This window comes from Bubalus bubalis, chromosome 12, assembly GCF_019923935.1.
Source record: "Bubalus bubalis isolate 160015118507 breed Murrah chromosome 12, NDDB_SH_1, whole genome shotgun sequence".
Classification (NCBI taxonomy): Eukaryota; Metazoa; Chordata; class Mammalia; order Artiodactyla; family Bovidae; genus Bubalus; species Bubalus bubalis.
Genome location: NC_059168.1, coordinates 85,133,206 through 85,157,194, shown reverse-complemented (window position 1 = coordinate 85,157,194; position 23,989 = coordinate 85,133,206). Strand labels below are relative to the sequence as shown.

The window sequence follows — 23,989 nt, the reverse complement described above, 5'->3', positions numbered from 1 at the left end:
TGGGTAGACTGCACTGCAGTTCTGATGTGGGCCCTGCAGTTAACATCAGGATCCAGGAGTTAAGGCTTTGACCTCTGCACATCCATCCTACTTCAGAAGTCAGCTGTGCTGTGTATCCCCACACCTCCTGCCTCTGACCAAATGGCCATGCCTTTGGGAGTTTCCATGAGCCTTTACTGTTTGTTATTACAACTCGACATTCAAGAAACTAAGATCATGGCATCCGCTCCCATCACTTCATGGCAAATAGATGGGGAAACAATGGACACAGTGACAGACTTTATTTTCTTGAACTCCAAAATCACTGCAGATGGTGACTGCAGCCATGAAATTAAAAGACCATTGCTCCTTGGAAGAAAAGCTATAACCAACCTAGACAGCATACTAAAAAGCAGAGACATTACTTTGCCAACAAAGGTCTGTCTAGTCAAAGCTATGGTTTTTCCAGTTGTCATGTATGGATGTGAGAGTTGGACTATAAAGAAAGCTGAGTGCAGAAGAATGGATGCTTTTGAACTGTGGTGTTGGAGAAGACTCTTGAGAGTCCCTTGGACTGCAAGGAGATCCAACCAGTCGATTCTAAAGGAGATCAGTCCTGGGTGTTCATTGGAAGGATTGATGCGGGAGTTGAAACTCCAATCCTTTGGCCACCTGATGCGAAGAACTGACTTATTGGAAAGGACCCTGTTGCTGGGAAAGACTGAAGACAGGAGAAGGGGAGAACAGAGGATGAGATGGTTGGATGACATCATTGACTCGATAGACATGAATTTGAGCAAACTCCAGGAGTTGGTGATGGACAGGGAAGCCTGGTGTGCTGCAGTCCATGGGGTCACAAAGAGTTGGACACGACTGAGTGACTGAACTGAACTGACAACTCAAAGAACTCAGACAAAAGCACTGTGCTTATGATGACAGTTTTGTTATAAGGGATACACACACAAGGCAAGGGAGAGTGGGCTTCTGCACCTTCTCGTGGAGATCCTCCTGACACATCGATATGCCCGCCCCCCAGGAAGCTCCCTTCATTTCTCAGCTCTGCCTTACCAAGGCCTGTCAGAGTGTTTGCAGAAGGGAAGAGCTGGGTGTCTTGAGCTGGGATTCTGATCTCTGGGAGTCATTCACTGCCCTCTTGGTGGCCATGCTGGCATCCTCTCCTTAGACCTGCTGTTGGTTTAATTCAATGAGGTGTCTCAGAAGGACAAGGCTCAGGACTCTTCTCTCCCCAGGACACTGAGCCTCAGTGTTGATACGGCTCAGCTTGGGTGGCTGAAGCCTTCCAGAACTCTCAAAGGAGCATGAGGGTCAGGGATCCCTTATGCTCTAATAAAAGATACAGGGAGGGGAAAGTGCAGACAATGGCCATTGGACATTCTCACTTTCTTCTCTCTCTATGTCTCTTTCCCCCACAGCCTGGGGTTGAAACAGGTGAGCTTGTCTTTCCCTGGGCCAGATGCTCCTTCAACGAGCAGCAAGTCATATGCCTCTGCTGTCTCAGGTAGGTCACAATCCCTTTATTCTGCAGCACTCCCTAAGAGGTGGTCCCTGGTGGGTGGACCTTTCCTCACTCACCAAGCATCTCCCCAGCCAGATGCCCTATGATACTATCTGGTCTATCAGAGACACATTTCTTTTTTTCTAGGTTTTTAAATTAATTTTTTATCTTGAAATAATTGTAGATTCATATGCAGTTACAAGCCATCATACAGAGAGATCCTGTGGTTGATCCTGTATTCATTTTCCCTCCATGGTAACATTTTAGAAAAATTCTAGTATTATAGTACAACCAGGATCTGGACATTGAAAGAGAAATTTCCAAAATTCAGAGCACTTCCACCACCCCAGGATCCCTCTTGTTGGGTTTTATAGGCACACCCAATCCCCTCCAGCTTCCCTTGTAGCTCAGCTGGTGAAGAATCCACCTGCAATGCAGGAGACCTGAGTTTGATTCCTGGGTCAGGAAGATTCCCTGGGAAAAGGAAATGGCAACCCACTGCAGTATCCTTGCCTGGGAAATCGGACAGAGGAGCCTGGTGGGCTACAGTCCATGCGGTCGCAAGAGTCGGACATGATTGAGCCACGACCACCACCACCAATCCCCTCCCACTCTTATTCCATCCTTAACCTATAGCAACCACGAATCTGTCCTCCATTTCTATTCGGAAAGCTACTATAAACATTTGTGTCCAGATTTTAGTATGACCCTAAGTTTTTCTTACTTGAAGACAAACAGGCATCTCACCTCTAAGAAGTTCTAACTTTCCCTTTTGAAGGCAGGCATCCTGAGCAACCATTCCTGAGGTTAAGTACTCAGGAAAACAACGGGTAATGTAAGAGTAATTCAGATGATTGCCTTGTGGCACAAATATGAAGGCTAATAGCCATACACAATTATTTGCCCATGTTGGAAAACATGCCCTGTGACTTTGCTCTCTTAGACAGAATCACAGTTCCTTTATTGAACAGCAAACCCTAAGAGGTGGTCCTTGATACAATAATGAATACTTGGCATGAATAACTTTAGAAAAGTCATATTGCCTGCAGTGCTACTTTCCAAGTATGTGGAGGCAGGAATGAATTCAAGGTCCCTGGAGGAAGCAAGGTTGGTAAGTAAAGAAGGTTTATTCTTCACAGGATAAGGGAGGTTCTCACTGCTGTTTCAAGATTGCCACCATCACACCAAGTTTTCAGGAAGAGAGGAGCCAAAGGAATTTGGAGATTGCTCCTTTTAGAATTCTGACCACCTGTGAGTACCTGTGTGTGTGTGTGTGTGTGTGTGTGTGATCTTGGCTAATTAATTCACTTTTCTCATTCATCAAACAGGTGAAGCAATGCCTACCTCAAAGGGTTGTGCTCAGGATGAAGTGAGTTGATACGCCTAAAGCCCTTAGAATAGCATCTGTCAGAGTGACTTTTTTTCTAGTTCATGGGCCAGAAGTAGCAGAGACAGTCTGAGACTCTCTGAGTACCAACCATGATTGCTGGGGCGAGGAATATCCGGAGCAAGAAGACAGACCTAAATTTCAGTGGAGTTTCGTCTCCATGGTAACTCCTTCCAGAGTGGAGCTGGGACTCTTTACATGTTCCTAATAACCTTCTCTGATGACCTATATTCCCTCTCTTTTCTTGGAGACTTAATCTCTGCAGCATTTCTGGATATTGATGTAGGTCAGACTCAAAAGACCTAACACTTTCTCGGCTCACCTAAGACATTCTTTTTTTCCTCTCACTTTTTAGAGACAGTGAATGTATAGAAAGAGCCCTGGGGAAAGACTTTCTTCTACTATTTCTCTCCCTCCATTTCTGGATCACAGCATTTACAATTCACATTTCAAAATGACACAGCATTAGCTTCTCAGAGAAAACCTGATAGGTCAGCATTTTCCCAGTGACTGTCACCAAACGCACTATATTCTGATGATACTTTTTTCCATTTTGTTTGGGGAGTGACTTGCATATAGTGAAGTATCCAAATCTCTCTAGTTAGCCAGGTGGGTGCATTGTTACACGTGTACCTGCATGACCGGCATCCACTGAGAAGATGCCAAGTATTTCCCTTACCCTGGATGTCCCTCTGTGTTCCTTCTTGGTTCACCCCTCAAGGTTAATGCTATCTTGATTTCTATGTTTGAAAAGGGTTTTATCTTTAGATTTCAACTCACATTAAAACTTTAGAGCAAAACGAGTGCACAGTAACAAATGAGAATATGGGATTAAATATATATACTTGAGATCTAGTGTTTGGTGAAGTGAAAAGACAAAGTTATCTCCAAGCAGATAAGCCAAGCCCACCAGGAACTCAGGAGTCAAACGGTGACCCAGACAAAGGAGTGGGAGGTCCCTGGTACAAATGTACAAGGAGGCAAATGCTCTAACTTTGGGGATATGCATTTGTTATACATAGAATCACCGGAAATCGGAGCTGAAAGGGACTTAACTCATGAATCAGAGTCCATCTCCTCTCTTTGCAGAATTCGAAGCCAAAGCCCAGAGAGGCAGTGAGATTTACCCAAGACCTCAGGGCATATTTAAACAAGCACCTGCATATCACACCATCATGCCTTTAACCCCTGGGCCTTTCAGGTCTCTTCTGTTTACTTCTCAAGGGAGTAAAGCAAAACATCTGCAGAAGTTGTGTGTGCTCGTGTGCTCAGTCATGTTTGACTCTGCAGAAGTTGAGTTATGTGGATTGTTATGAGCTGAGTTGTGTTGCCTTAAAATATATATGTATTGTTAAATTTCTAAATCAGAATGTGACTGTATTTGTTGACAGAATCACCAGAGAGATAAAGTTAAACCAGGTGGTGCTAGTGGTAAAGAACCTGCCTGCCAATGCAGGAGACTTAAGAGATATGGGTTCGATCCTTGGATCAGGAAGATCCCCTGGAGGAGGGCATGGCAACCCACTCTAGCATCCTTGTCTAGAGAATCCCATGGACAGTGGAGCCTGGTGGGCTATGGTCCATACTGTTTCAAAGAGTTGGACATGACTGACGCAACTTAGCACTCATGTATGCACAAGTCATTAGCATTAACTCTAATTCAATCTGACTGGTATCCTAATGATAAGAAGACATTAAGACATGGTGAGATGTGGAGGGAAAACCAAGAGAAGACACTTGAAGAAGATGGCTATCCACAAGCCAAAGAAAGAGGCTGCAGAAGGAACCAACCTGGTTGGCACCTTGCTGTTACAACTTGATCTCCAGAACTATGAGAAAAATAAATTTCTGGTCTTTAAGCCACCCAGTCCGTGGTACTTTGCTATGGCAGCCCTGACAAACTCATATGGAGATGGACAAAATTACAATCATTTATTCCATCTCTTTGAGCCCATACTTACTGAGACCCTACTATGTGCTAGTTACTCTGGCAAGATGCTGGTCTAAGGGATTTAAACATATCAGCTCACTTAATCCAGAGCATAGTGCTTAGAGACAGGTGTGGCTACACCCATTTAATGGATGAGAAAAGTGAAGTACTTAGCTAAGATCACACAGCAGGAAGGGAGCAGAACCACAGGCATGTAAGCATGTGTGATGAAACTTGATAGAATATGTGATGGGAGGAAGAACTCAGTGGGGACATAAGAAGGTAATTCTGGCAGAAAAGGAATGGGAATTTAGGGTAGAGGAATTGAAGTGACAGTTGAACAAGAGAGAAAGGATGAAGGCGGTGGGGGGGGCAGTAGTTCAGTTTCAAGATAAGAGTTTTGCACATCAAGGCAATTTGGGAGAATTATAAGTGGCTGTGCTGGACTGGAGGTCAGAATTAACACTAAAGGGAAGGTGCTGTGATAAATAACATAGGGACTAGATTTTTAGTGCCTTATATGATGGACTGCTGTGTTTGGAAATGGTTCCCCAGGCTCCTGAAAGATCCAAAGGAGTGTTCCATATGACCTCAAGTGATCAGATTACATTTTATAAAAGTGTAAGAAGGGAGTGAGGCTAGAGGCAGGGAGACCTTTTATTAGGGTCATAATATTTGAGGCAAGTGGAGGAGAGAGCATGGTCTAGAAACGTTCCCAAGTCTGTGGATGACTTCCTGGATGATGGAAATGCAAGATGGCAACAGGATTGGAGACCAAGGGAAAGGGCCTATTGTGGGATAGATGACTGGATACACTTGTACACAGGGTGTTGGTTCCCTGGGACTTTAGATTGGGAGAAGGATGGGTCTAGAGAGTAGATATGAAAGTCCTCAGTCTAGATATGGAGATCTAAGCCTTGAGAGGGAATGCAGAGAAGTTCAGCAGAGTTGGAGAAGAAATCAGATCATCACCAGCTTATAAGGGATGTAGAGAAAGTGGAGAGCAGGAAAGAAAGTGTGGAAGGAATGGTCCAACAGGCAGGAGGAAACCCAGATATGGATAGTGTTGCCAAAACCAAGGGAGAAGGAGTTTCAAGGAAGGTGGACTCAAATGTCAACTGCTGCAGAGGTTGACTCCAGTAGGGGCTGGACGCTCCCATGGAAGCCCCTGTGCTCAGAATTGTGTAAACCTGGCACATGGCAGCCAACATTTCAGGGCAAAAATAGTGAATGAAACAAAAGAACTCTGACTCCACTTAATACCCAGAGTTTTAAAATTCCCCAAATCTTATTGGAAATCAAGAAAACTGCTCCTAATGAGATGCAATAAAGCTCCTCTTTTGCCAACGCAAATCTTCTAGAGTCAGTTTCTACTTGTTAAAGGAGTTATTGAAATTCAAGGAGGGTGCTGGCCGTCTGGGCCTGTCTTTCTGAAAGGAACCTCCTCGTCCCTGGGTGACCCTGAGCTAATGAGTCTTGGGCTGGTGAGTCATCTCCCAGCCTGGACTCGAAGATGCTATCAGATTCATTAGGTCCCCACAGTCACCTCCTCCAGCTCCTGCAGCAGCCAGAGAAAGGCCATTAGCCCAGCCACGTGCCCTCCCTCACCACCCCACCTGGACCTGTGCTGTCTCTAATGTAATATTTGCAGACATGCTGAGCATTTGTTACGAAAATGTATTATTCCCCACGTAAACACCCTTTGATCAGCTTGCCAGGAAACCCAAAGCACCACGTACTGCCTTGGTTTAGCAAAGCTGCGAACCTGCAAAGACTATTTTAGAATGACCCTAAGTGTTTCTCGCTCCCTTTTCTTCCTACAGAGACATTTTGTCCACATTTGTCACAATCTTTTCCAACTTGGATCTCTGCTGAGAAGTGTTCCACTGCATTCTCAGCCAGAGTTTTGGTTTCTGGGCTGGGGGTGCAGGTGACAGGTTACTTGTTCGGAAGTGTTTGATCCCAGGGCTGCTGCTTCTGTGCTGTAGCCCAGCCGATAGGAGCTGCAGTTGGGGTGCGGTGAGGTGGGGGGACACATGGGGACAACTGCCTGCTTCTCCCCATCACACAGATGAGCAGTAGGCAAGCATCTCTCTTTCTTCATACAGCCAAGGAGACACTTGCTGGACCACACAGGCCCAGGGGCACCTCCCCTGGGCTCCAAGCAGAAATATTTAGCTGTTGAAAGGAAGAGTGTTTTCCTTTCCATGGCTCCACTGGATCCAGAGCTGTGTGGGCGAGAGTCTGAAAGGTTGTCTACACTGGTCTGCTGGTCACTGGCTTCCACTCGGCAGTCAGCTCAGAGGGGGACCAGATACTGTCTGCAAACTGGGCTGCAAATGGAGAAAATAAGTCTGGAGTCGTGAGTTATCTGGAGAGCTGGACTGATCTGGTTTGATGCTCTGTCTTACATTTTGCTGTTCTCCTGGATCCCCATTTTTGTCACTGACATGCCTTGGATATAATGACACCATAGTGATAATGGATGGTGTGCTTTGGGGTCATTGTTTCTGTGTTCCGGTTGGTGGTTGGGGATCAGTCTCCTCCCTTGCCCTGTCCCTTTCTCCTGAAAAAGGCAGGGATCCTAGGTGTGTCCTTAAACTTTCCAGATGAAGATTTCACAAGTTGTGTACAGTCCCGGAGAAGGGGACAACAGAGGATGAGATGGTTGGATGGCATCACTGACTCGATGGACACAGGTTTGGGTGGACTCCAGGAGTTGGTGATGGACAGGGAGGCCTGGCGTGCTGCACTTTATGGGGTCACAAAGAGTTGGACATGACTGAGCAACTGAACTGAAATGAACTTTACAGTCCTGGAGACTGAAGTCGATGGAACGAATCTGGAATTTGAAACTATGTCTAGACATGGCTTCCAGATGTGACCTGGTCACTTAACAAGTTGTGTAGATTTAGGCAAGTCTGACAAATCCAGGGAGCATCTGTTTCCTCACCCATGAAATGCGGATAATGACTATCTACCCAGTGAGAGAAAGTACGTCAGGAAACGAGCACAGCGTGCAGGGCTTGGTAGGTAAATCTGTCCTGTGAGTAGGATCTACTCGGAGCTCTGGAGCAGATGTGAGAGGATAACCCATCCCCACCTGGAATATTTCCCTCCATGTCGGGAAAAAGTGCCATCTTCTTGGGGGCAGTCAACAGGGACTGGTTTTCCACCCAAGTGATTCTAGGAACAAGAGCTAGATTAACAAAAGAGAAGCAATGAACACAGGGGTACCTGCTTTGTGCTCTTCTCAGACCTCACGTGTATCAACTCCATTAACAATCACAGCAATGTTATGAAGCAGGTCCTATTATTATATTATCCTTCTTTTATTTTTTTCTGTATTTAAGTCCTTTATTTCCTTAAGATAGACTCTTTTTCTTAAAAAAAAATTGTTGAAGTATAGCTGATTTGCAATATTGTGTTAATTTCTGCTGTACAGCAAAGTGTTTCAGTTATACACACACGCAAACATACATACATACATATATACGTACATATGTGGCTTCCATATATATATGGCTTCCAAGGTGGCGCTAGTGATAAAGAACCCGCTTACAATGAAGAGAGGAGAGTTTGATCACAGGGTCAGGAAGATCCTCTGGAGGAGGGCATGGCAACCCACTCCAGTATTGTTGCCTGGAGAATACCATGGACAGAGGAACCTGGCAGGCTACAGTCCACAGGGTCGCAAAGAGTGGGACATGACTGAAGTGACTTAGCACAGCACACACACACACACACACACACACACACACACACACACGTACATTCATGTTCTTTTCCATTATCACAGGATATTGAATATGGTTTGCTAGGCTACACAATAGGACCTTGTTATTTATCCATATTTTCCTTCTTTTACATGTGAGGAACTGAAACTTAGAGCTGAAATGCCTAGATAAAGGTAACATTATTTGCAAATAGTAGAGTTAAGCATCAAATTCAGGTAGGTTAGCTACAAAAACCAAGCTCATAACCATCACACAAACTACCTCTCCTAATACAGTGTCCAAACTAGTCTCTGAAACAACCTCCGAGTCCAGTTGCTGTTGCCAAATATAGTGCATTTCAGAGAACCTGTGTGAACCTGTGACTTGTATCAGATCTCGGCTCCTCAGCCGGCTCCTCAGGATGTCTTACCTCTCTTTGCAGCACGTGGCCAGGGCCTGCTGGCCGTGTCACTGAAGCCACAGATCACAGGTGGCCCTGTGTCTTGCCTGCACTTCGATTTGGCTGTGAGCTTTGGTTGTGAAGCCTGGGTCCTAAAAAATAGGATGGCAGAGTGTGAGATTGACAAGTGGTTCTACTTTCCTTTTTTTTTAGTGCTATGTAAAATTTTCATCTTCAAATCTTCACAAAGAGCTGCAATTTTAAGAGCATCAAAAAAGAAAAAGAAAAAATGAGCCACACCTGCAAACATCTTATTGCCCATGTAAATGAGGAGCTATGAGATGACTTGTTCTTCTGTCCAGCACCCGTTTTCTTAAGTAGACATTTAAGCAATGTATTTCTTAAGAATTGTATTAAGAGATGTATTTCTTAAGAAATCCACGGAGAGATTCTCGTTTAATTTTATGAGCTAAAGGGGAATTTTGAGCTAAAGGAATAATTTCTCAGAAATTATCTGGCTTCTTGCTTCCAGCTTCTTGCCAGACCCCAATTTTAGCCTCAGGTCCTGATAATTTTAGGCATGTGAGTGGGAGCATGTGTGTGTGTGTGTGTGTGTTGAGGCACACATGTGTGGTTTAGAGTGCTGACAGGATTTGGTATGGAGGTATTCTAGGTGCTGGTTTGGCTTTGACCTTGAACCCTTCCGGTCCAGTTCACGGACTTCTCCTTTGGTTTGGTCACTTTGTGCTCCAGGTTGGTGCTGCTCCACGTCTGGTCCCAGTCTCTGAGGATTTGCCTTCATACCTATGATATGTAGGAAGAAAGATGTGTGTCCTGCCTTTTCAACAGAGAGATGACGCACTCACGGGCCAAGCACAGGTATAGTGCCCTTATCCAGGCTTTCAAGATCTGACAAGCTCTGAAAACTGAAAGCTTTTTGGCAACTCTTACCTGGTCTGAACATATTTGGCAGCAAAACCTGATGTGAACTTTAGCTATTTATGTTTTTAATTTAATTTTTACTTCATATTGGAGTATAGTTGATTTACAATGTGGGGTCCGTTCAGGTGTACAGCAAAGTGATTCAGTTACACATACACATATGGCCATTCTTTTTCAGATTCTTTTCCTATACTGGTTATTACAGAACATTGAGTAGAGAACTTTAGCTACTTATAATGCTTAGTCTTCCTGTTTGGTATAGAATTCATATATTTTGCTGCATAAATATTAACACATTTGATTAAAGGTTGATGCCCCAAAACCCTCGGGAGTTGCCACATAATAAATTGCATATGCACCATATCACTTCTTAAAAATTCTATATTCTGGATTTTGTAATACATCTGGCCCCAAGGATTTTGGATAAGGGATTAAGAGCCTGTGATCTCATTTAATCCTTGCCAATCATCTTCTGCAATAATGATTATGTCCATATTAAGATGAGAAAACTGACAACAGAAAGAAACATTGCTTTGCCCTTGAGCAGCACTCTAGAAACTGCCCACTCAGCGTGTGATACTTGGATGAGCAGCACTGGTATCATCTGAGGACTTGTAGGAAATGATGAGTCTTAGGGCACGAACGGCCTATTGAGTCAGAATCTTGCATTTTATCGAGATCCACCCCCATCACGTGCTTCCTCTGTACATTCAAGTGTAGCGGATCCCTGGGCTAGATATGTGGAAGAGGAAAAGACCACACACCACTCTTCAGAGTTCTCAGAATTGTGATCTTGTGCCAGGATCATGTGGTTGGCAGAATCTGCTGTAGGGAGATGAGAGAGGAGAGAGAGGAATGCAATGGTTCACGGTCCCACGTGGCGCTGAGGAGGGAGATGTGCCCATGACGATAAAATCATTGCATGGTTGTTCTACCAGTCCATTGCCTCAACAGTTTATTTCCCAAAGTGGGGCTGTTTTTCTACTTATCAAAGTAAATTCTGCATTTGCATACTTATCTCTGGGAAAAACGCAGGAAACTGGCCAATCGAAGAAGAGTATCATACTCATTAAATCATTATTATTAATTGTTTGCTCATCAGTGGTATGGCCCCTGAGCAGGCTGGGCTAGTCAAAGATTCCTAGACACCTGTGATTACCGAGAGCATGCATTTTAGGGGAAGGGGTTGGCCAGACCAGAATCTTTGAACCAGATTATATGGCACGGTAGAAAGTGTTCAAAAGGAGAAGTAGAAATGGGTGAGGCTGTGTAGGAGTCGGGGATGCAGGGTAGGTGTGGTATCTAAGTGTGGTTGGGGTGGACCTTGTACGGCAGGTGCAGTGTGAACAAAATCTTTCAAGATTTTGAAATCTGGAGGACAGCATCCTGACTGAAGAAAAAGCAGAGCTAAGGTCCTGAGCTGGGAGCAGGTCTGTTCCATTTGAGGATAATCGACAAACTCACTACCCTAGAAAGAATGTCGTAGTATATTCACAAAATGTTAGAAATGTTAGAGTTGGAAAGGGATTAGGAAATCACTTAATCTGTTGGTTTCCAAACACTTGTAGTTGTGGGCCCCTTTGTTTAAATGTGGGTTTTTCTAGAAATATATGCATATTTTTAAACAGTTGAGATTAAGAAGAACCTGTGATACCCCTCTCCCCAAACATTTATAAATCCCTAAAACTGAGGAGCCCAGTGTGAAAATCATTTCACAGATAAGAAGAAAAACAACAACAACAAAAATCCCTGCTGCAATGGAGAGACTGAGGGGACTACTCTAAACCCAATATCAAACACTCTGGCTTTCTTCTTTGCCTGGATTTTTCATAAACTCTGGAGCTCAAGAAACCCAGAAAGGATTTCCCCCAGGGAGAGAACCCTGTCTTCACCACTGCCCTTTTGGGTCTCTGCTAAATGAGGATACCATCCAGAGCAGGGCAGGTGGAATTTCTGTTCTACCTGGAGCAGTGTTTCTCTCACCCAATTTCCTATTTAAGCCAAACAATCCCTGTATCTCTGAACAAGCTTGACCTCTCTTCCCAAAGCCTAGCAGGAGAGGATGTGGAATGTCTGCCCACTGGAATGAACAGTCACATTGCTCTTTCTACTCTTGAGGGAACCAGCCCTGGGTTGGCCAGTTTTCCATAATTGCAAAGCCATAGCCAGCACTGCCTATCAAGATATTTTGATTGTCAGATCAAAGAGCACAGGGGAAGAAAGGATCTGCTTATGCTTCAATAGGCAGGCCCTCTTCCACTCACTGCAGGCTTCAATGGGCTCTGGTCTTTACCTATCTTCATGACCATGGAGACATTCTAGTTTAGAATTATAAGAGGCTTTCCACCTTCCCCTGGGAAACCTCACTGATGGTTCATCTTATTTCAGGGGCTCACACTCATCTACTAAAATCAGTGGACAAAACAGAAGACTTATCACTGGTGGATAGCCCTGTCTTATTTTAAATCATGGCCTTTTTCTCTCTAGAAGAAGGTTGTAGAACACAAGAGATCTGTAGAGGTCATCTCCTCTAACACCACCATTTCTAGAATGATGATCTTGAGACGCAGAAAGGCATCATCTGGCATGCCGAAGGTCACTGAGTTGGGGGCCAAGCTGGGGCCAGCGTCTGAGTCTTCTGCCTCCAGCCCAGAACTTGTTTCACCATATTGCGCTTTTGAGACTCACTCTTTTTCTCAATGACTTTTTGTCTTTCTTCCTATCCCATTACCAGACATAGTTTTTCTTCTCCAGTTTCCTGTTAACTTAGGGACAACTAATTCAAAATAGGTCTTGTATTTGCAGCTATATAGGAGGCACTGTGTAAAGGAGAAGGGCAAATAAGAAAGAAGCTCAATCTTCAAGATACAAATTCTAGGAGGAGAGACCACTCATTACAAAGACACATAAACATAATGCAGTGTGCTAAAAAGAATATGAGGAACTGTTTAGATTGCTAAGAGCAAGGAGGGGAAAGTTTTGCTGCAAGAGAAGAGGTAGAGAAAAGTGAGCTGGCCAAGTCAAGTTTTCATCTACTGGCTCCTTTTATGAAGGAAAAGCTCTGTTTGGAAACTCGTCTTGTCATTAAGAATGATCAACACTCTGGGTTTCCATGTTGGTGGGAAAAGCTCTGGCTGTCACAGGGATCGAGTGTGGATATTTTAAAATGACAGCTTGAAGAAAGCCTTTCTGTTCTCCATACAATCACCATTTTGGGGTCTGAACGAGAGCCCCTATTGCCTGTAAGCTGATCTTTCTCCTTGAAGTCACTCTTCATAAATTCTCCCAGAGTCTAGGGTCTCCTCTTTAAAATATACGAGGTGTCTATCAAGGCAGCACAGACAGCACTATTTGAACGTGCAGAGTGGAATAGAACAGAAAGGTCCGTGTGAGATTAACCAGAAAATGTAACGAATGCAATATTCATGTTTCGTATAGTATTATTACACAGATGGCCCCATATTTAGAAATAAATATAAAATTCCTAGGTTGAATTATAGTAATACTATTTCTTCTGAGTTCTTACAGCATTTACGCATGGCTTTAAGTATGAGTGTGTGTTAGTCGCTCAGTCGTGTCTGACTTTTTGCGACCCCATGGACTGCAGCCCACCAGGCTCCTCTATCCACGAGATTTTCCAGGCAAGGATACCAGAGTGGGTTGCCATTTCCTTCTCCAGGGGATCTTCCCAACCCAGGGATTGAACCTGGGTTTCCTGCACTGCAGGCAGATTCTTTACCGACTGAGCTACAAGGGAAGCCCACTTCCCTTGTACGCATGGTTCTACTACTCTGATATTCACCCAGCATATATTCAGTCCATCCTGTGGCACCAAGAAATGGAACAGACACAGACAGTGAATATAGTTAATGAGAGTTTGATGTGGTATTCTCATTAATATTGAACAAAATATTGTAATATTATAATGCACTGTGGAAGATGCTCTAAACTCTAAAATCCAAGTGACTAAACACAATAGAAATTCTTTTCTTGCACAGAAAGTCTGTTGTTATTCAGTTGCTAAGCTGTGTCCGACTCTTTGTGACCCCATGGACTGCAGCATGCCAGGCTTCCCTGTCCTTTACTATCTCCTGGAATTTGCTCAGACTTATGTCCATGGAGTCAGTGGTGCCATCCAATCATCTCATCCTCTGTCATCCCCTTCTCCTCCTGCCTTCAATCTTTCCCAGCATCCGGGTCTTTTCCAGTGAATCAGCTCTTCCCATTTCAGATGGCCAAAGTACTGGAGCTTCAGCTTCAGCATCAGTACTTTCAATGAATATTCAGGGTTGATTTCCTTTAGGATTGATTGGTTTGATATCCTTACTGTCCAAGGGACTCTCAGGAGTCTTCTCCAGCAACACAGTTGAAAACCATCAATTCTTTGGCACTCACCAAAGTCTAAAGTGTGCTTTTCTAATCAGTGGTGGGTAGACTCTCCTCTAAACAGTAAATCAGAGTCCCAGTTTCTTTCCATCTTGTGGCTCTACCATCTTCAACATCTGACTTTCAAGTGAGAAGTGGGTGTTTCTGCCCCTGCATTACCTTGGCATGGGAATACCCACTTAATTTGTTTCACTGATTACTTTTAGATACAAGGGAAGTTGAGAAATCAGGTCCCTGGCTGGGCAAGCACATTCCAGCAACAACTTGACACTATGGAAAGAGAACAAGAGTTATTGGTAGATAGCCAACATCCATGCTACACTCCTAGGATCTCTGAGTTCGGTTTGGATCAAGGTTTCAGTTCCCAGATTCTCATGCAGTTGGGTAGAGTCATGTGACCAAGTCCCAGCTGATGAGAGATGTGTATATGTTTCACAGGGTTTCGCAGGTGGCTCAGTGGTGAAGAATCTGCCTGCCAATGCAGGAGATGTAGGCTTGATCCCTGGGTCCTGGAAGATCTCCTGGAGTTGGAAATGGCAACCCACTCAAGTTTTCTTGCCTGTAAAATCCCATGGACAGAGGGGCCTAGAAAGCTAGAGTTATGGGTTTTCAAAGAGTTGGACACCACTGACCATGAGCACAAGACAATATGCAACCACTACTAAGCAAACAAGAAAAGGAAAGATACACCCATCTGAGTGCAGAGTTCCAAAGAATAGCAAGGAGAGATAAGAAAGCCTTCCTCAGCTATCAATGCAAAGAAATAGAGGAAAACAGTAGAATGGGAAAGACTAGAGATCTCTTCAAGAAAATTAGAGATACCAAGGGAACATTTCATTCAAACATGGGCTCAATAAAGGACAGAAATGGTAGGGATCTAACAGAAGCAGAAGCTATGAAGAAGAGGTGGCAAGAATACACAGAAGAACTGTACAAAAAAGATTGTCATGATGCAGATAATCACGATGGTGTGATCACTGACCTAGAGCCAGACATCCTGGAATGTGAAGTCAAGTGGGCCTTCGAAAGCATCACTATGAAGAAAGCTAGTGGAAGTGATGGAATTCCAGTTATGCTATTTCAAATCCTAAAAGATAATGCTATGAAAGTGCTGCACTCAATATGTCAGCAAATTTGGAACACTCAGCAGTGGCCAAAAGATTGGAAAAGATCAGTTTTCATTCCAATCCCAAAGAAAGGCAATGCCAAATAATGCTCAAACTACAGCACAATTGCACTCATCTCACACACTACTAAAGTAATGCTCAAAATTCTCCAAGCCAGGCTTCAGCAATACGTGAACCATGAACTTCCAGATGTTCAAGCTGGTTTTAGAAAAGGCAGAGGAACCAGAGATCAAATTGCCAACATCTGCTGGATCATTGAAAAAGCAAGAGCCTTCCAGAAAAACATCTATTTCTGCTTTATTGACTATGCCAAAGCCTTTGACTGTGTGGATCACAATAAACTGGAAAATTCTGAAAGATATGGGAATACCAGACCACCTGACCTGCCTGTTGAGAAACCTATATGCAGGTCAGGAAGCAACAGTTAGAAATAGACATGGAATAACAGACTGGTTCCAAATAGGAAAAGGAGTACGTCAAGGCTGTATATTGTCACCTTGCTTATTTAATTTCTATGCAGAGTACATCATGAGGAACGCTGGGCTGGATGAAGCACAAGCTAGAATCAAGATTGCTGGGACAAATATCAATAACCTCAGATATGCAGATGATATCACCCTTATGGCAGAAAGTGAAGAAGAACTAAAGAGCCTCTTGATGAAAGTGAAAGAGGAGAGTAAAAAGTTGGCTTAAAGCTCAACATTCAGAAAACTAAGATCATGGCATTCAGTCCCATCACTTCATGGAAATAGATGGGGAAACAGTGGAAACAGTGGCTGACTTTATTTTTCTGGGCTCCAAAATTACTGCACATGGTGATTGCAGCCATGAAATTAAAAGATGCTTACTCCTTGGAAGGAAAATTATGACCAACCTAGACAACATATTGAAAAGCAGAGACATTACTTTGTGAACAAAGGTCCATCTAGTCAAGGCTATGGTTTTTCCAGTGGTCATGTATGGATGTGAGAGTTGGACTATAAAGAAAGCTGAGTGCTGAAGAATTGATGCTTTTGAACTGTGGCATTGGAGGAGACTTTTGACAGTCCTTTGGACTGCAAGGAGATCCAACCAGTCCATCCTAAAGGAGATCAGTCCTGGGTATTCATTGGAAGGACTGATATTGAAGCTGAAACTCCAATTCTCTGGGCAACTGATGTGAAGAGTTGACACATTTGAAAAGACCCTGATCCTGGGAAAGATTGAGGGCAGGAGGAGAAGGGGATGACAGAGGATGAGATGGTTGGATGGCATCAGCGACTGGATGCACATGAGTTTGGGTAAACCCTGAGAGTTGGTGATGGACAGGGAGGTCTGACCTGCTGTGGTTCATGGGGTTGCAGAGTTGGACACAACTGAGCGACTGTACTGAACTGAAGCAGAAGGAAACACTTATAAAGAGGTTTGGAACTACATGAGGATGCTGAAAAAGTTGAGAATCTGATATTGCTCTAGTATAAGGCCCCAGGCAGGGATAGGCAAATGTTTTCCAGAAAGGCCCAGATGGGAAATATACTAGGCTTGGTGGGTCATATGATTTCTGTTGCAATTTCTCAACTCTGCTATTATTCTGTGAAGGCAGCCGTAGAAAATGGTGTCAAGGAATGGGAACAGCTATGTTCCAGTAAACTTATTTGTAAAAACAGGTAGTAAGGAGCCAAATTTGATCAGCTTAGAATATAATCACATTGTTTTGTTTTATAATTTATATATAAATATTTATTGAAAGTGAAAGTATTAGTCGATCAGTTGTGTCCAACTATTTGTGACCCCATGGACTGAGCCTGCCAGGCTCCTCTGCCCATGGGATTTCCCAGGCAAGAATACTGGAGTGGCTTGTCATCTCCTTCCACAGGGCATCTTCCCCACCCAGGGATCAAACCCACATCATCTGCATTGCAGATTGATTCTTTACTGTCTGAGCCACAAAGCTGCTGCTGCTGCTAAGTTGTGTCAGTCGTGTCCGACTCTGTGCGACTCCATAGACGGCAGCCCACCAGGCTCCCCCGTCCCTGGGATTCTCCAGGCAAGAACACTGGAGTGGGTTGCCATTTCCTTCTCCAATGCATGAAAGTGAAAAGTGAAAGTGAAGTCGCTCAGTCATGCCTGACTCTTAGCGACCCCATGGACTGCGGCCTACCAGGCTCCTCTGTCCATGGGATTTTCCAGGCTAGAGCCACAATAAATATATATAAATCATTATATTTAAATATATAATGATCTCAATGTTGCTTTTGTTTGTTTGTTTTCAGCTATATATTCAGGTGCGTGTCATAGAATCAGGAATGGAGAATAAGTTTGGTTGTACCGATCAGGTGAATGGGCCAACCCAGTCCTCCAACTTTGCTTATTTAGATTTACTCTGGGTGCTGAGGGGACAATCAGCTCACTTACTTACCCACAGATGCCATTTTTGACCTCTGCTAGGGGCTTTCAGTGTCTCAACTGAAAGAAGAGACTGGTGGTGAAATATTTTTAGAAGCTTGACAGTTGATACAAGTGGAAAGTTTTAATCATTTGGTAGCTGAGCCTTTTGCCATTTCTCTCTAGTAATGGAACAGAATCTGATTTGAGAGCTGTATCCCTCTTCTCAAACAGAACATTACTACATCAAAAAGGAAGCTGTTACAATATTTAAGGATTATCTGTTAGGATGTAAAGTACTCTGAAGTAGGAGACAGAAGTTCTCTTAGTATTTTCCTTTGCTGGAACCAAGCGTGTGGGGATACCTATTACTCTTCTAAGTCTTGAGTTTCTCATCTTTAAAATGGTCACAGGGTTATTCAAAGTATATTGGTAACATCCCCTGGGGCTGACGTTAGGAGCTGTAGGAAGACCTTTGCACTGGCTGGTATATCTCAGATCATATCCAACTGCCTTACAGTCAATATATAAGAAAACACAGAAGAAAGATGTTCTAAAAGGTGGAGAGGGCAATTTGACCTTTGAAAATACATCATGTCTTATGTTGGGAAGATCCCTTGGAGAGGGAATTACTAGTTATTCCTGTATTCTTGGACTTCTCTGGTGGCTCAGACAATAAAGAATCTGCCTGCAGTGTAGGAGACCTGGCTTCAGTTCCTGGGTTGGGAAGATCCCCTGGAGAAGGGAATGGCTACTCATTCCAGTATTCTTGCCTGGAGAATTCCATGAACAGAGGAGCCTGGTGGGCTACAGTCTGTGGGGTCGCAAAGAGTTGGACACAACTGAGTGACTAACACTTTCACTTTATGCATAATAGTTTTCAAATCACTGAGCCATGGTTGGGAACCACACAGATAGGAAGCAATCTTGTCAGAAATTCAAATGCTTCAACAACATTGGATCTAAATGGATCAAAAATGATTATTTCTCAAATAGATCTAGAATGTCTCATATTGAGTTTGAGCAAATATTTGGGAAACTGGCAAAAGCAGAAAATGTGCAGATGTTTTCCATATACACAGTATATGTTAATCAGCTGAGTGAACCAAAGAATTCAGGAAATGCTCAAACAGATAGGGAAATTGTTAAGAATAGAAAAATCTGTTTGCTTTCCTGACACTGTCTCTTGTCTAAATCAATTGTGAACATTCATCTAAACTACTCATATAGGTCATAGAAACTTACAAGATCAGTAGTCTGAGAAGATGTGGAAACAGAACTATTAACTCAGCTTTTATCACTACTTGTCATGCTTCCTTTTTTTTCCCTCCTAAGCTTTTATTGGGAAAATTTCCCCAAAGCTATAATTACACTGAATAATGACAGAACTTCCTTAATAAAGCAGAGAGCAGAAACTTTTTGAGATAGCAAAATTTGCAACCAATTAAATATTAGTGGAAATTGTCTATCTCAGAATCCATTTATTCACATTCATTTTTTTAAGTATCAGACTTGCATTTAATCTATAGGAAGTTCAAGCATCATGCATGTTTGGATTCTAGAAATAAAAAAATGTGTGAATAATTTCATGATTTTCCTAAAATCAGTTTTCTGTACCAATCAAGAATATGAATGAAAAAGAGGTTAAAATCATCATAAAGAGCCATACACATGTAGATTATTAAACTCAATGCCATCAAATGATCATCACAGTGAAGACGATAGCCTTTTTTTTCAAGGCTTTTTAAGTTGTTGACATATGTCCTTTAAAATTGTACTTGTAGAATAAAGTCTTGATATTATATATATATGGGTAGTATCTCAGCCCAAGTGATAATGAATTACCCAGATAGTTTATTTCATAGAATATGTTTATGCTAAGATGGGAATTCTTCTTCATTTTATTTCTAGAAATACCACACATAAAATCCAAACTTTGTTATCATCAAGGGACATGAAGATTTTTAAATAATAGAAAGTGCAGGGGACTTTTCTGGTGCTCCGGTTGCTAAGACTCCACACTCCCAAAGCAGGGGGCCTGGGTTTGGTCCCTGGTCAAGGAACTAGATGCTATATGCTGCAACTTACAATCCCACATGCTGCAATGAAGATGGAAGATCACGTATGCTGCAGCTAAGGCCTGGCATAGATTAAAAAAAAAAGAAATAAAAGAAAAAAAAGAAGGGTTGGGTCAGCAGGATGGGGGTGGGGCAGTTCTCCTAAGTGGCAGCATCACCATTACTCTACAGACCCAAGCCTCTGGATTTGGAATCAGAGGCTAAGGCTTGAGTGTAACTGTGGTCAAGTAAACTGCCTTTGAACCAGTTGTTGAAACTTTCTGAATGACAACTTCCTCATCTGGAAATGGAGAAAATACATACTTCATGTGGTTGCTATAAGGACTACACACAAAAAAAGTCTGTGAAATTGCTTGAAAATCTGCAAGTTGTTACTGCCATTTCATTACCAAGCTTGCCTGGTTGGGCAAGAAAGGCAAAGCTTGTTCAAAAAATCCGGATTGATTTCAAGCAACACAAAACAAAAACTAGTAGAAAGCAGGAAGCGATGTCAGGCATAAAGCCTTGGCACACTTTCCATGTTTAGAAGCATTTCCCATAAAGGGTTATATATAACTGAGTGACTGGAAAACCTCAGGAAAGTTCCATTTCCTCTCCTTCCTTGCTTAGCCCCAATCATTAATTGCCCTGGGAGCGCTCATCACTCCCCCTGTAAGGAGCACTGGCGTGAAGTTCATGATGATTACCTTTGAAGCTAAAGATGTAATGGGAGATGTGACTGCACTTCCTTAGAGCAGGTTTCTGCATTTACAAGTCACCTCCACTCAACCCACAGGCCTCTCTGAGCTCAATTACAGCCTTGTCAGCAAGAATGCAGAGAGCAGCCGCTGCAAGCGAGCCCATTGGGCTATGCAGGGTTCTTGACACTCCAGTGGGATAGTAATCACTTTTATGGTATCTAACTGACACCCGCCCTCCTCCCCAATAAATCATTAATATGCCTACAATTTTTCATTTTTGCAGCCAGCAGAGGGATTGCAAGGTTTTAGCACAAACTGATTCCTATCTTGATGGCCCTGGTCTTTAAGCTAATGCTAAATTCTTGCTTTACTCTCTCCTCCCAGGATCTGGGACGTTGCAGTTCAAGTCTCAAGGGCAGGGACCTATTTTCCTGTATCTGACTGTGACTTTGGCTGCATGACCTTGGATATCATGCTCTCTGAGCTGCAGTTCCTTCATGGAGGAAAAAGTAGAGCATGGTTGTGGCTAGGTGATCATTAGCATCTCTTCCCCCCAAAATTTCCTCTTCGACCTTGGCCTCAACTTACCCTGCAAAATGCATCATCAGCCTGGAGCCATCACCAGCGCCTGACAGCCGTGTCGCTACCTTGGAGGGACTGTGCTACCTTCTCGGGGACCTGTGTGACCTTTCCTGCAGTGGTAGAGCTAATTCCACTGTCACTCACTGCCTGACGGTGTCTTTGTGTGGGATCAGAACAACTTCTGTTCAGAACCATTTGAGTCCTCTTGGCTTTAATAAAGGGACCTTCCCACATGGAAGGGACCGCTTCATTTTGTGGATGCACAGTTTCCAGGCCATGGCACACACTTACCCCTGTGACCTCCTTCATGAGAGAAAAAGAATGTATCACTGTGATTTTGCCCTCGAAAGTACTGAAAATCTGCATTCCCCTCTGTTTGATTGATCTGCCCTGGGCTCTGGGAGTGACTTGGTAGCCACAGGACAGAAATCGAAGTGGTCACGAGATCTTGGGAACCTAGCCAGTCCATTCAATGAGCTCTCCATCTGCTTACAAATTGCACCCTGTTGCTTTTATCAAATGACTCAGTGAACCGGGAATATATGTGCTTTTTGGTTTTTTAATACAGGAGAGATTTTGTCAGACCAGAACTTGATGGAAATTTTGAAGTGTTCTATGGAACCAGATGTTGTGCAGTTCATTAAAATTAAGTGAACTATTTAATACAGATGTGTATAGATATTGAGCGTCTTTTTACTGACTTTTATCCTTCAAAAGTTCAAATTGATCTGCGTTTCTTAAAGAAGGGCTAAGAATAAAGAAAACAGCAGGAAGTGCCCTCATGACATCATTGCCAAGATATGGCCTTAGTCACTTTGTGTGTTATAAGAAGTGTTCATAATAATTTTGGAGATGGTTATCACTGGCACCCGTGTGGTCCTGCTTATGAATCTAGGAAGAATTACCAAAACCAATTTTCATTGTGATTCTGAAGTAACGTGAAGTAAAAACAGACTTCAATTTTGAAACTACCTTCATGCATAATTATAAAATAAATAGTATGCTTGCATCGCAAGAAAGTAACGAAAACAATTCTAGGATTTACTAAGGATGAAGCTGCTCAGAATTTACTGACTCTTTTCTGGGTCCAGATCACCTCTTTCACCAGAGCAAAAGCTGAAGATTCAGAGCCAGCTCTACCATTGACCAGCTGAGATTCACAAATGTCCACATATCTTCCTCATCTGTGAAATGGGATTCTTACAGAACTTATCCCGTAGAGTTCAAGGAGAAACAACTGCTGTGCAGCATGTTAAATATGTAACATATGCCTGGCGCTTTGTGAGGCCCTTAATTATCAGCAACCATGATGAATTTTGTGACTCTCACTGTGGGACATACTGTCGTGAAACTTTGATCTTTATACTGTTTCCAAGTAGAAAGACACAATAAATATAACTAATGATGCTGTTATATTGTATAAAATGAAACAATCAACAATCTGGAAAATATCACCCCATCTTGAATATACAAAGCCTAGGCATCAGCTATGTCTAGTGAGCGTGAAACGGTTTCTTACCCCAAGGGGAAAGTTGCCAGGGAAAGAGAACATTTGTCTCCAGCTACTGTGGCTCAGGGGACATTTGGAAATGAGATAGAACAGGAAAAAAATGAGGCTCTGTAAACAGCCACAGGAAAGGGGGCATGTAAGATGTAATGGGAAATCATTCAGACAGAACTTTGACCACACTACCAAGCATACCAGGAGGATGGGATGTCCTTCCCATCACGGTAGTCAAGTGAAGGGCATTTGGAAGAGAATGTCCAAGGAAGCCCAGGTCCCTTGGGCAATTATTATAAAATGAAAATCGAGCAGCTCTAGGAACTGAAGCACTTTGTATGTAAGTCCTGAGAAAGGAACTGGGCAATCAGAGAGGCTAAGAACTTGCCAAAGGTAAAATGCTGAAATGCCGGCAGGCTAACACAGGTGCAAGGAGCGGATACAATTTAATGGCTTTATTCAGAGTCTGGGGAGGAGTTACTGGCACTTGTCACCAGTTCTAATTCCACCAGTGGCAACTGTACACAGTTCATTGTGTAAATAATGTTGACTGGTTTTGTATCTCCCCCCCCAAACACACATACACACACACACACACACACACACACACACACACACACACTCTTCTAAAACTCTTCAAAAACTTAAAGATCCTTTTAGATATGTTTAAAAAGAAGGGTAATAGATGAATGGTATCAATAGCATTGTTTACACTCACCATCCCAGTATAGGGACAGGTTAGTTCATGGTGAGGGAGTTAAGACTGTGAGCAGACTACTGAATTATGGTTTACTCTGTGGCCTTGCAAATAGCTGTGAAAAGAAGAGAAGCAAAAAGCAAAGGAGAAAAGGAAAGATATAAGCATCTGAGTGCAGAGTTCGAAAGAATAGCAAGGACAGATAAGAAAGCCTTCCTCAGCGATCAATGCAAAGAAATAGAGGAAAACAACAGAATGGGAAAGACTAGAGATCTCTTCAAGAAAATTAGAGATATCAAGGGAACATTTCATGCAAAGATGGGCACAATAAAGGACAGAAATGGTAGGGACCTAACAGAAGCAGAAGCTATGAAGAAGAGGTGGCAAGAATACACAGAAGAACTGTACAAAAAAGATGCTCATGACCCAGATAATCATGATGGTGTGATCACTGACCTAGAGCCAGACATCCTGGAATGTGAAGTCAAGTAGGCCTCAGAAAGCATCAATATGAAGAAAGCTAGTGAAGGTGATAGAATTCCAGTTGAGCTATTTCAAATCCTGAAAGATGATGCTGTGAAAGTGCTGCAACTCAATATGCCAGCAAATTTGGAAAACTCAGCAGTGGCCACAGGACTGGAAAAGGTCAGTTTTCATTCCAATCCCAAAGAAAGGTAATGCCAAAGCATGCTCAAACTACCGCA

General features: G+C 43.1%; 1 long non-coding RNA gene across 1 annotated transcript; it reads left to right on the top strand.

Annotated features, from left to right (window-relative positions):
- Positions 1 to 1,350: 1,350 nt before the first annotated feature.
- LOC123328621 lies at positions 1,351 to 23,427 on the top strand. The gene is made up of 4 exons (XR_006543580.2): positions 1,351 to 1,498; positions 2,635 to 2,746; positions 9,682 to 9,807; positions 20,890 to 23,427. It is a non-coding gene; the product is annotated as an uncharacterized LOC123328621 (long non-coding RNA).
- Positions 23,428 to 23,989: the final 562 nt, after the last annotated feature.